At 44.7% G+C, this 12,012-nt stretch overlaps 1 long non-coding RNA gene across 1 annotated transcript; it reads left to right on the forward strand.

Annotated features, from left to right (window-relative positions):
* Nucleotides 1-1,045: 1,045 nt before the first annotated feature.
* Nucleotides 1,046-3,250, forward strand: LOC123025854. Its single transcript, XR_006415196.1, has 2 exons — nt 1,046-1,956; nt 3,143-3,250. It is a non-coding gene; the product is annotated as an uncharacterized LOC123025854 (long non-coding RNA).
* The last annotated feature ends 8,762 nt before the right edge of the window (nt 3,251-12,012 follow it).

Genomic DNA, 12,012 nt, shown 5'->3' on the forward strand with positions numbered 1-12,012 from the left:
ATAAGATTGAGAGGAGGAGGAGAATTATGTAAGTTGCCTCAAGTTCCTTGGAAGGACAAAAGTGAGATATAAATACATAAAATAGCATGTGGGGAAAAGCGCACATTTTTATTTTGGAAAAATGTGCATTTAAAAAGTCATAATTTTCCAATTGGAAACATGCCATTTTTCCTGATCAGAATTTTCCCAACAGAAAAATTCTTCCTGCACCTCTCTGTTTCTCACTATCCAACTTGCTACTTTCTCTATTTATGCTCTCCATGCCCAGCATTGCAAGTTTTCCCCATTGCGCTTTTGCCTTCTGGGTAGCTCTCAAACTCTGTAACATCCTCCCACATCCGTCTGTGCTGTGGGTGCATATGTGCAATCGCAAGTCACAGGGCCTCTTCTGGGCAAACATTCCGTATTGCTCTCATGTACAAATCACCCAGAATGGATCTCTGAGCATGCACAGAGTGGCAATCTGGTGTTTACTTCCAGAACTCTCCTTATGGGCATGCCTGGGCCCCACCCCCTCAGGAGGGGCTTTCTGAAGGCAAGCACTCCTCCTCTCTGTGCGCTGCTCATTCAGTTGGACCTCCTGCCTCTGCTGACATCTCCCCATGGGGTCAAGAGCAGGGTGGGGGCTACTCTGCATCTGATAATTCCTCATCCTCAGACATCCCTTCCACGGATTGTATATCTTGGTCATTCCCAGAAACTGCCCGGCTTGGCAAAACATCTAATCATAAAAGCATAGGAACAGAGCGAGTCAGAAGGGGTCTCCTGGGCCACCTAGTCTGACCCCCGCCTCCAGCCGGCTCCACCCATGACATGCCCACCATGTGCATGTCACCCAGGACCTTCTGCGTGTAAAGCAGGTGTGATAACCACGACACTATGGAACCACGTGCACCTCCCTCATTTCAGGATCTTCCCCCAGCCCATCCTCCCCGATCCCAGTGCAGTGTGTTTCACAAGGTCACTGCCCTTGCCGCTCCCAACAAGCTGCTTATTTCCTTGGAGGAACTGCTTGGGCATCAGGCTGCTGTTCCTCAGCTGCTCAGCATCGTGCATGTCCTAAAATGTTTTAATATGCTGCAATAGGAGCCTCCTCCCTCCTTTAAAAGGGAGGCAGCTGAGTGAGCCATGCATGAAGTTCAGTTTCTCTCATGTTCGGGCACATCGGCAAGCCATTTGAAGTCCCGGTAAGGAACACGACTCCCTGTTTCTTTCCTAATGCAAATGCCAAATCCTACTTTCTCGGACAAGAATGATTTGTGAGGAGTGTTTCCTCTGTGTGTGTGTGTGTTGGTTTTTGCAGTTTCTTTACTGTGCCTTGGACAGCAGTTTGCACTCTTTTGTGTGGGGATAAAGTATCCCCAACTGCAGACAGTTAGGTGCTAATTTTGTGAATATATCGATGCAGACAAGCAGATTATCCATGGGTTAGATGGTCATTCCTCCTTCCATTTTTGCTTATTGTTTTTTGGGATAGGACATTGCTAGGATAATTGTATCTCTTGTAGACCAAGTTCTTGGAACAGAACCTACACAGTTAAAGAAGGACCAGTGTCAGGGTCAAGAGAGTTGACTGCCATTAGAACAAATCAGGCAATTCCAGCTAGGAACAAGTGGGAGCTGAATGCCGGTTTGGTTTAGATGAGAATTGAGCAAAATTCACAAAGTTCTCAAAAGTTCCTCAAAAAGAACATGAGGTTTTTTTTTGAATTGGTGAGAAGCCAGAACAGATTCCCCTGGCCAATATGAAATTTGGAAATACAATAAAACAGGAAAGCTGGAAGTTCTTCAATAAGGCATTTCAATAAGAGGTACGCTTATTCTGAATATCTATTTGCAGATTCTTCTGGTCACATAATTGCTTTGTTGGAAGGAGAGCTTAGTGCTCATACAATCTTCCTATCACCATGAAGGTTCTCCTGGGATGTTTTCTCTTCTTGGTGCTTCTAACAACAGGTAAGGTGCAGCTGGTAATTGGTACCCGGAGTGGGTTTTTCCAAGGAGGGCAAGAAGCTCTAACCATATGCAAGCTGGCTTCACTTGGTGTGACTTGACTAACATGACTGCAGATTGCCAGTATGACTCCACAAAGTGGGCCAAGGTTAGTTTCGTGAATGCTCAGGTATGCAACTGGAGGAAGTCAAAGATCATCTCAATTCATCTAAAGAAAGCAAGACCTCCTCTTACATTTGTTCCAGTCATATACTAAACTCAGGCTTGTGGCTTAAAAGCAGAAATGTGAGAGAAATGCACTCTGCTAAATCTTTTTAAATGAATTTACCCCGTGTACAATTCCCAGACCTGATGCAAATCTGAAAACACTTTGTGGCCAGAAAGCATGTCTGAACTTGGAGTGAGTGAGCAAATGTGTCGAACCAAAATGCATGTATATGGAAAAATGCTCAGAGAAGACCATCATTTCAAACATCGGGCCCAAAATCACTTTACTACAGGAGTGAGGAGCTTCTTTCAGCCTGAGGGCAGAAATGAGTTTCAGAAGAGTTCCCAGGGCCTCGTTTCCGGGAAAGGCAAGGCTGAAGACAGAAGAGACGGGACCAAAGGCAAATGGGGTGGCGAGCCAATACTGACAAAGCATTTGTTGTTGTCTAGCCCTAAAAACCTTGGCCAGGTGTTTCCATCATGTACACCATGTGTGCATGATTGGGAATGTGTACACAAGCTGGGATATTATCAAATGATCGGTATCTGGAGAAGGTTGTGTGACCCATCCTGTGAATACTAGAAGGCTAGATTTGTCTCCTCCGGAGTGCCATATGTGGCCCCGGAGCTGAGTCACCCTGTTCCTTCTTTAGCCAGTGGGTGCACGTGTAAAACAAATGCATGATCAAAGTATGTGGATTTGCACACAAGTTTTCGCACGCAAATATACACGCAGACCCATTTGCAAGTTGAATGGAATGTTCTTGAACTCAGCAACCCACCTCTCTTTGTGGGACCAGGACGGACAGTTCTGTCCCACGTCTAGTTGAAGGCATGTTCAGGAGTTGGATCCTGCTAAACTGCAGTTAAAACCAAGTTTAAATAGGCTTCCCATGAGCACTCACTTGAACTTTAGTAGGTATCTTCAAAACTGGCCTATCCTAGAGACATCCTGTTTAATTCTTTCTCTTTTCTCTTCCAGGGGGTTCGATACAGTGCGAAGTTTGCGTTGGCAATGGCAAGACCTGCAGTGGCACAAATCAGGATTGTGGTTCCCAGTATGATACCTGTGCCACCATTTTAACAAAAACGAGAGTAGGTTAGTGTGGGAACTTCTAAGCCAGGCCCAGCCAGGGAACGGGCGCCGGATGCACACAAATTCGGGGATGTTGTGGAATCTGCATTTTCAGGGATGAAGTACCAGCAGAGACAGTGGCGTGATCTTCCACTCCTTTTGGACTTGTTAGTCCTGCTGAACTTAGCTGCTAATCTGATACTAGCTGGGAGGGTGGTGGGGATGGGGAAAAAGTCCCTCAATTAACATTTGGTCCCTTCTTGTAATACCAAGAATGTTGCAGTCTTTGAACGGGCAAATGCTCTTTCTTGAGTGCTATTTTAGGTCGATAGGAAAGGTACACATTTTTAGAACAGCTTTACAAAAAGGCTGGTTTTTATAGGCTAGGCTAGAGCTGGCTTGTTGACCAATAAAGTTCTGGGCTCTTCTCCTAAAGTTCTGGGCTTACACTTCAGATATCCTAATGTGCTACTGCACAAGGCAAGTGGATGCCCGAAACATTATTCCAGGTCAAAGCGTGGATCCTCCATGCTCTAGCAGCCTGCCCCTAAGGCCTCACAAAGTTGTCTTCAACAGCCATCACCTACGGGACAAATACAGCCATTTCTCCAGTGCTCATTGTGAAGCTGCATGGGCATGTACGCCTCTTTACCTCTGTGTAAGCACACAAAGGCCTGACTCAGATCAGGATAATGGTGCTTTTTTAGGGTTGGGTAAAACATTTCCACTCCACCTATTTTTTCAGAATTCCCCTTCCCCATGGAGGGTTAAAATTAAGAAGCTTGTGGTCTCTGGTGGAGCCTTCCTCTGCCTCTTTCTAATTTTCCTGTGATTTAGATACATGCAGGATTTTGTAAGACAACAAAGGGTGTTGTGGGGAAAGCTTAGGCTGTGCCAGATCCCACCTGTGGCTGGACACACTTGCAGAGAGGTAAAGAGATACAGCGCTCACCGCTTCACATCTGCTAGCTGGAATGTTTAGTTGAGGCCTCTTTAAATGAAAACTTCAGGGATTAACGCTCGAATCTCTGGCACTCGAGGCATGTTTCTCACTCTCTGTTCCATGCTCTCTTCACATGGACCAAAGGACTTAGCCAGCACTTGGAGGAAAATTTCTGCCATGTATCGGTTAAGCTGGGTCAGCTCACTCATGTTTTACTAGCTGCCACACTCATGATGGCAGGTGGAGGGTGAGGGACCTGGCGGGTTCTTGGGGGACAGCTGGGGCGCTCCCATTTGTGACAATGAACAGCACACCATGGGAAGGGGCTTAGCTTCCACGGACCACTGTGCCCCCTCTGCATGGAGAAAAGTACAGTGGGTAGAGAAAGTGTCAAGGGTTAGAGCCTTGGTTGGACACACGGAGGGGTCTTCACAGGCTATATGGGGATCCCCTGCTGGTTGGAGCTTGGCCTAAATCCATATTTGTGCATGATGTTGCGTGCTGAGCAACACAATTTCCCCTGCACAAGCCCTCCCTCCGTAGAAACACTTGTGCACTATTCCTCACAACCCGTAAAAGCAGCCAAGCTGCTCATCTCCGGCTTTGTTTATAGATAACACAGTAATTCCGTTTTTGCCATGCTGATGTTGATAACCAGCTTGTGCATGCTGACGGAAGCCTGAGAAATAAATGGGAGAGATGGAAGGATGAATTTGTCCAGCTACTGGTTTTATTTATGTCCTGCTTTTATTTTATTTATTTATTTATTTATTAAAACATTTTTATGCTGCCCCATTTCCCGAAGCCTCGGGGCGGCTTACAACGATATCCTGTTCTTCACTAAAAGTACAAGGATGGTAATACAATGAAATAACAGCAACAGGCAACACATACATCAGCTAAACCCCATCTTAAAACACTTTAACACTTTAAAAATCAGGAAAATAAAAAGGAGTTGGGCCTAGTTATCTGGAACTGCTCTGCTCACTGACCTGCATTTTCCCTCCCAGGAGATGTGAAGAGCTTCTCCGTTGTGAAAAGCTGCTTTGAGAAGTCTGCCTGCGCGAAAAGAATTCCTCCCGTTCAAATAGCTGGCGGAGAGAGTGAATCAGAAGTTTTATGCAGCAAAGCTTCTCCATCGTCCGCCTCTCTCCTCCTGGCCCTCTCCACGTTCCTGTTGATGAAGATGCTCGTGTAAAGAAGCACCTGGATTCAGGTGTCACTCATGTACCTTTCCAGAGGGCTTTGCTCTCTTCTTTGCCACTCTCAAAGCAAATTAAAGAAAACCCTCTCTTTGGTTTTAGTGTTCTTTAGATCTCCTCCCCTCCCCACTGGTGTGATTGGCTAGAGAAGGACTGAACAGCCCAGTGCCTTCTAGATGTTTTGGACTGCAAATCTAAAAATCCCTTTTGTGTTCTTCATGTTGGATGGGACTGATGGGAGTTGTAGTTATGGGTGGGAATGAAATTGAATCAGCTTGCATTTCATGCAAATTTGCATACTTCCATAATCACCATGTTATCCTTCAAAAGGCACCATTCTTTAATTTTTGCAGTGGTGTGATGGGTTATGCCAGATGGTTTAATTAGAATTGATTTTACTGAAATTGTTTTAGATGTTTAAACTGTTTTAATCCTTTGTATACTAGATGTTTAGACTGTTGCCAATTTGTATGCTGGAATTTTAGACTGTTGTGTTGTATCTCTTTTCATTGTACTTTCATTGTTGTGAGCTCCCCTCAGGTCTTCAGCGATTGGTCAGTACAGAAATTTAAAAGTACATAAATGTAATCCTGGTCTTACTTTGTAAATTGTTTTTTTTATGGACAATCTGGTCACTGACCTCAATAAACAGCTTCTGCCGCCGCTGCTGCTTCTTTTCCTGGGTCAAAATTAGCTGAAATAACTTTCTTACTCAAACCTAGTTGAGAAATCCAAACCATCTGATGAACTGTGTAATCGCCCTGCTCCCCAGCTATGTTAACACACTGTTCAAATTTCTGTTGGCTTCTTCTCTGATTCTTGCTGCAAGCCCTTCCAGGAAGAGAGATTGCTTCATTAGAAATATGGGTCTTTCATTAGTCTTTTCATTAGCCTTCCTTCAACATGCAGATACTCCTGGGACTGATCTTCTCCGTGCTTCTAACTACAGATAAGGAGCATGTGGCAATTACCTTGCAGGTGAAAGGATTGCTCTACCGGAGTCTGTTTGCTAGAATCTGATCCAAACAGTGAAAATATGTCCTTCGAGATGGTGAACTTTGGTGTCTCTGAGGAAATGGATGGAATGGAATAGAGGTATTCCATAGAGAGAGGCAGAGATGGAATGGTTCAAAGATCATCATACCCAAGAGGGGCTTTCATGGCCTCTTTTAACATTCATAGTTTACAGCCCTCAAAGCAAGGAGTGGGGCAGGGCTGGCTGAGCCCCAGTTCAAAGATCTCTCATGCATCGTTTGAAGAAAACAGCTCGATCAGCCTTCCCCAACCTTGTGCCTTCCATATTTGAACCGCAACACCCAGAATTCTCAGTCAAGGGCCCTGCTGGATGGGAATTCTGGGAGTTATGCTCCAAATGCCTGTGAAGGTCACTGGGTTGGGGAAGTCTGAGCTAGATTTATTGGGCCACTAATTTCAGCCTTGAAAGTGGATTCTTTGATATAAAGAACTCCTTGAAGGTAGGGGTGTAGCAAGTAGGAATCCGTGTTGTTCCATTCTCTTATGCCTGAACAGGGCATATCCATCCATCCATCCATCCATCCATGTGAAGGAGAACTGGCCCCATTCCCAATGCTATTTTTTATTTATGTGCACATGGTGGGCATGTCGTGAGCGGAGCCGGCTGGTGCCGGAGGTCAGACTAGATGGCCCGGAAGACCCCTTCTGACTCGCTCTGTTTCTATGTTTTTATTTATTTATTTATTTATTTATTTATTTATTTATTTATCTATCTATCTATCTATCTATCTATCCAACTTATATTCTGCTACACTAGTTTGAAGACTTTCCAAGCAGATTACAATATTAAATAAAATAATATTTCATGAAATAACAATAACAACCTACAATAAAACAGAGAAATGCACAGCTGAGGTCAGAGATCAATAAATTAAACTACATTAAAGGTAAAAAAAGTGTAAATAATGTCCAAGTATAAAATCAGTTATTAAAATGTCTGGAGATGAGGACTGTTTTCACTTGGTACTGAAAAGATTGTAAAGATGATGCCAGACAAAATACTTTTGGAAGGCCATTTCATAAATGGGGGGCAGCCACTAAGAAGACCCTGCTTCTATTTGCCACCCTCTTTAATTCCATAAAGGATGGCTCTTTTTCACTTTTTTGCCTGCTCATTCCCTGCAAGGAAGACTTCTGGAGGACCCGTGTTTACAACAACATATATCGAAGCCTCCAACCAGAAACTTTGCTTTCCCTTAGTCCCTGATCACACAGAAACTTCTACTCACATTCAAGATTCTACTCACGATGAAGGGAAGTCTAGTAGAAACTGTTTTTCCGACATTCTCTCTTAATATGGAAAGATGGGAGTCTGAAAGTTTGGGTTCAGCATGTGTGGACTTCGGAGCAGGTCTAAGCAATGTGCCATATTCTTTATAAGAATGGATGTGCCTTGTTCAACTGTACCACCCGACTGAGGTGTGTGTGTTCTGTGATTCAAGAGGAGTGGAGTATATTTGGCAAAGATGTATATTCGGCAGGTGATGGGGGTCCTTTTTTGAACAGAAGGCAGACCCTGAATACAGCTTATAGAACCCTGGTAAAAAGTTGAGGTAGCGCTCAGGTGGGTTGTAACACACGCAACGTGCCCGTTATAAGATGCCCTGTGACACTTCTCATATTCCTTCCAGGTGCCGCTTTGCAGTGAGAAAATGCAATGCCGCTGGCATTAGCTGTGAAGGAAGCAAGACGACTTGTGGGCCGGCCCAAATTTTGTGCGCCATCATTAAAGTTAATGCCACAATGGGTGTGTAGTTCTGGTCCAAAACAGATGGAAGAAGTCCAGTTGCTGACCCTGGCAGGAGGGTTTCGATCTTTGTGAATTCCAGTGTGGGAGACCGAGCCTGTAACTCCTGAACTAGTCAGACTGTCCACCGGCTTTTGCGTGAGACAGATGTTCACATGTAGCTCCTGGCTCAAGAAGCATCCACTGGTACATAAAATATGTGCGTTGAAATAAATTGCATTTAAAAAGTTTTATTTATCTGCACATTTTTGTAGAAACCCAGGAAGGCAGGCAGGCAGGCAGGATGTACTAGAAATATATTGATTCACCCAACCATAGGATATAGATAGAATTATTCGGAATGGAGTTACTTGGAATTTTAAGTCTCTTGCTGCCACTTTTGTCTTTCCTGCACAGGAGAGAACACTGTGAACATCATCTCGAAGCGTTGTGCATCTCCCAGTGATTGCGTCCATCCATCCTTTAAGACACCCGGGGTGAGTGGGCTATCCATAAATGCTTCCTGTAACAAGGGGAATGCTCTTCTTTCTGGATCCGTCTTCCTGGTGATCTCAGGGTTTCTGATGATGAAGATGTTCTTGTTATAGGGTCTCCCTTGCTGAGAATCAGCGTGGAAGAACGCTTCCTTTTGCAAGATGTTCTCCATTTTACTTTCATTAAAATATCATACCTTCAACTACAGTTCATTTTCCAGATGCTGATTAATTTCTGAATAGAAAAAATGCAGCTATCTTAATCAAGTGGATATTCAAAAATGAAATAAAATGTGCCATTGAGGATGAACACAGCATGTTTAGGTTCTCCCAGAGGCTCAACTAGCTTTCACATACTTAGAGAATATGATTGTGTGAGTGTGAGTGTGCACACACATGCATGTAGGGGGGATTACCCAAACCAGGTATGTCTGGAATGTCAAATCTAGACGATGCCCTAGACTGGGCCCGGGTGTGGCCAATCCTGACGGACAGCAGTTGGGCCAGACTCAGTACAAGCATCTTTCTCAAGGCTAACTGGAATTAGCGGCTGATTTATTTTCTACAGAGAACCCAATTTACAAGAAGGAGATCAGGTGGATTCAGGCACCTGCGTCTTCTTGGGTGTGACGACTTCCATACTTAGCCAAAAGCCCCAGTGCTGCAGCAGCAGAGCTAACATCTGTTGGGGACAAAAAGAAGTCCCTCTCCTTTGTTGTCTGACTGTGAGAGAGACAGGAAACACCAGCCAGTAATTCTATACAAAACGACTTTATTGTAGGTGAGTGAGCCTGTCTCCAGCCAGGACCAACTGCCCCATTCATCACGCACAATGAATTTATACATCGGCTTTTTGCAATCTTTAGTAACCGAGAACATCATAGCAGAAAACATTCCATTACTTTCCTACATGGTCACTTTTGTACATGATTATGAACTGCAAGTCCTTTGGGGACATTTGGTGTCGAAACTTTTGCCTCCAGTCTATCTGCTCCCTCTTTGATAGATGTTTATTTTATATTTTCAACCTTTTGTGTCTTTCTGGTAGAACACTAAGTAACTGAGCCTTGTGTTTTGCACAACAGGAAATTTTTATTTGCCTTGGCAAAAGGATATGGAAAGGCACTTTCTGCCACCATAGCTGGCCTCACCCAGATAGTTTCGGAAATTTGTGTCAACAAAAGTATGTTTACCATTACAGATTCAATGTGTATTTCCCACGTTCCTCAACTCGCAGTATTTATTTAAATTTAGCAGTTTACTTTCTCTTATCTTTAAGGCTTTCTTTCAATAATAGCAGGTCACCAAAGTTGAGAACACCCCTTATTCCACTGTGAAGAATAACAAGTCACTTAATGGTGTTTGTAGGGTGGATGCAACACTGGGAACAAATTCCTGATGGCAGTGTGACACAAGATGCCATGGGCTCTCCTTAATTAGAGGTTTTTAAGCAGAGGCTGCAGCAGATGGTTACACTAGGTGACCTTTGTGTTCATGGCCATCTCTATGCGCTGGTTTACACATCATGATTAGTTACCCTGAGAAGACACCACCATAGCTTTGTCTCTGCAGATTCTGCCTCGCTGCTGACAGTTCTCAGGGGACTTTTTGTTCCACTGCCTGCTTGTTTATATCTGCACAAATGCAAGTTCCTGGAAAGATGCACATCTGCCCCAAATACACAAATCCCCTCATGCATATCTTCCTATTTTACTTGGTGGGACAATCTGCACATTTTGGGTTGGTGTTGTTGTTGTTGTTGTTTACTTTGCAAAGCTTTCTGCAACTATATTTGTGCAAAAAGGTGCAAAACAATTTCAAAATGGGTTTATATTTTAACATTGGAGGTAGGGCAATTGTTATTGTTATTCTTTTTTTTTTTGTGTGTGTGGGGGGTACTAATTTGCTGTAAACCGTCCTGAGACTTTTAAGTATGGGACGGTATAGAAAAGTTTTCAATCAATCAATCAATAAATAAAAATAAAATAAAATAAAATAAAATATGGCCCCAAAGCCCTACAAACTCTGTGTTCCCCAGGAAAGCTGATCTGCTGAAGAAGTCACAAGACAGACACAGAGGAATCCAGACTCAGGGGAGTCCACTACCGATTCCTCTGACGACCCCCCCCCCCACCTCCGGCCAATTTGGGAGTAAAAAATAGGTAAGTTCACATTAAAAGGAGAGCCTCCTGCCTCTCCCAACTCTACCGGCAGTTCTGAACTCAGGCCCAGAGTCTAGTGGCTCATGGGAGGAGAGGAACCTGAACCTGTCCTGTGTTTTCAGGCTCTGCACCGCCCAGCGCTGGAACCACCAGCAAGTCAGAGCGCAACCTGGACCTCCCTCAGTGCAGCGCCACTTCCTTGCCCAGGCGGCAAGAGCCGGCAGGCCCTGCACCAGGAGCAAGTGGGACATCTCCTTTTATTTTCTCCTTTCCCAGAGGTAGGGAAGCAGCTCTACAGGCGGTTCCAGCCTGTGCAAAGTGACGGTCCTGATGCAAAGTAACTAGAACCGAGTCGGGAGGGGGAGCTCCAAGCTGCGTCTGATTCATTTTCATTTCCTCTTGTTTACAGTTGAAACATCTGGAACTCATTTGTCCTGTTTTGCACGGTTGTTGTTCTTTTGAACTGGCATATTGCTAATGCACAGCAGCAGTCACAGACAGATGCCAAACATGCACACAAACGCACATGTCCTGGTGCATGTGCGCGCATGCATGTGCACTCTCCGGGAAACCACAACGGCCAGCAGCAAGTGAAGCCGTCCTGCAGGCAAGAGGAGGCCACTGCAGTGGGTGGCAGAGCAAAACCCGTGCAGCAGATATGACTGGCTGCATCAAGAAGCCAGTTCAGAGCAAGGGCAACGAGTCCTCCCTTTACTCAAATGTGATGGGGGGGGGGAATGACAGTGTCCATGGTTGTTGCTACCAGGGGGCAATGAGCAGGTGGCCGAGGGGAGGGCTTTTGTGAGAGGGGGGTTTCTCCACGGTGCTCCCCCATCTGTGGAGGGAACTTCCTGCCTTGGCTCCCCCGGTGCCAAGCTCGCCATCTTGCCGGCACCAGGCTGCAGCCCGTCACACCAAGGTCGTTCAGGACACACCTGGATATCCAGGAGCCTGAACAGGTTGCCCATCTTAGGTGCGTTTCTTTTGCATGTTCAGTCTTCATCGCTTTTATTTATTTATTTATTTATTTATTTGGAATGCTTGTACGCCGCTCCATTTGCATAAGTCTCATGGCGGCTTCCAACAAATAAATAGCAATATACAAAAATATACAGAATTGGAAACATCCCGGAGATAGATAAAAGCAATAAATAATTTAACAATCAATTAAGATAACATTTAAATGAAAAGGTCTTGGCCTGGTGCCGAAAAGCA

The sequence above is a fragment of the Varanus komodoensis genome, unplaced genomic scaffold (genome assembly GCF_004798865.1).
Source record: "Varanus komodoensis strain SLA01 unplaced genomic scaffold, ASM479886v1 scaffold29_1, whole genome shotgun sequence".
Taxonomy (NCBI): Eukaryota; Metazoa; Chordata; class Lepidosauria; order Squamata; family Varanidae; genus Varanus; species Varanus komodoensis.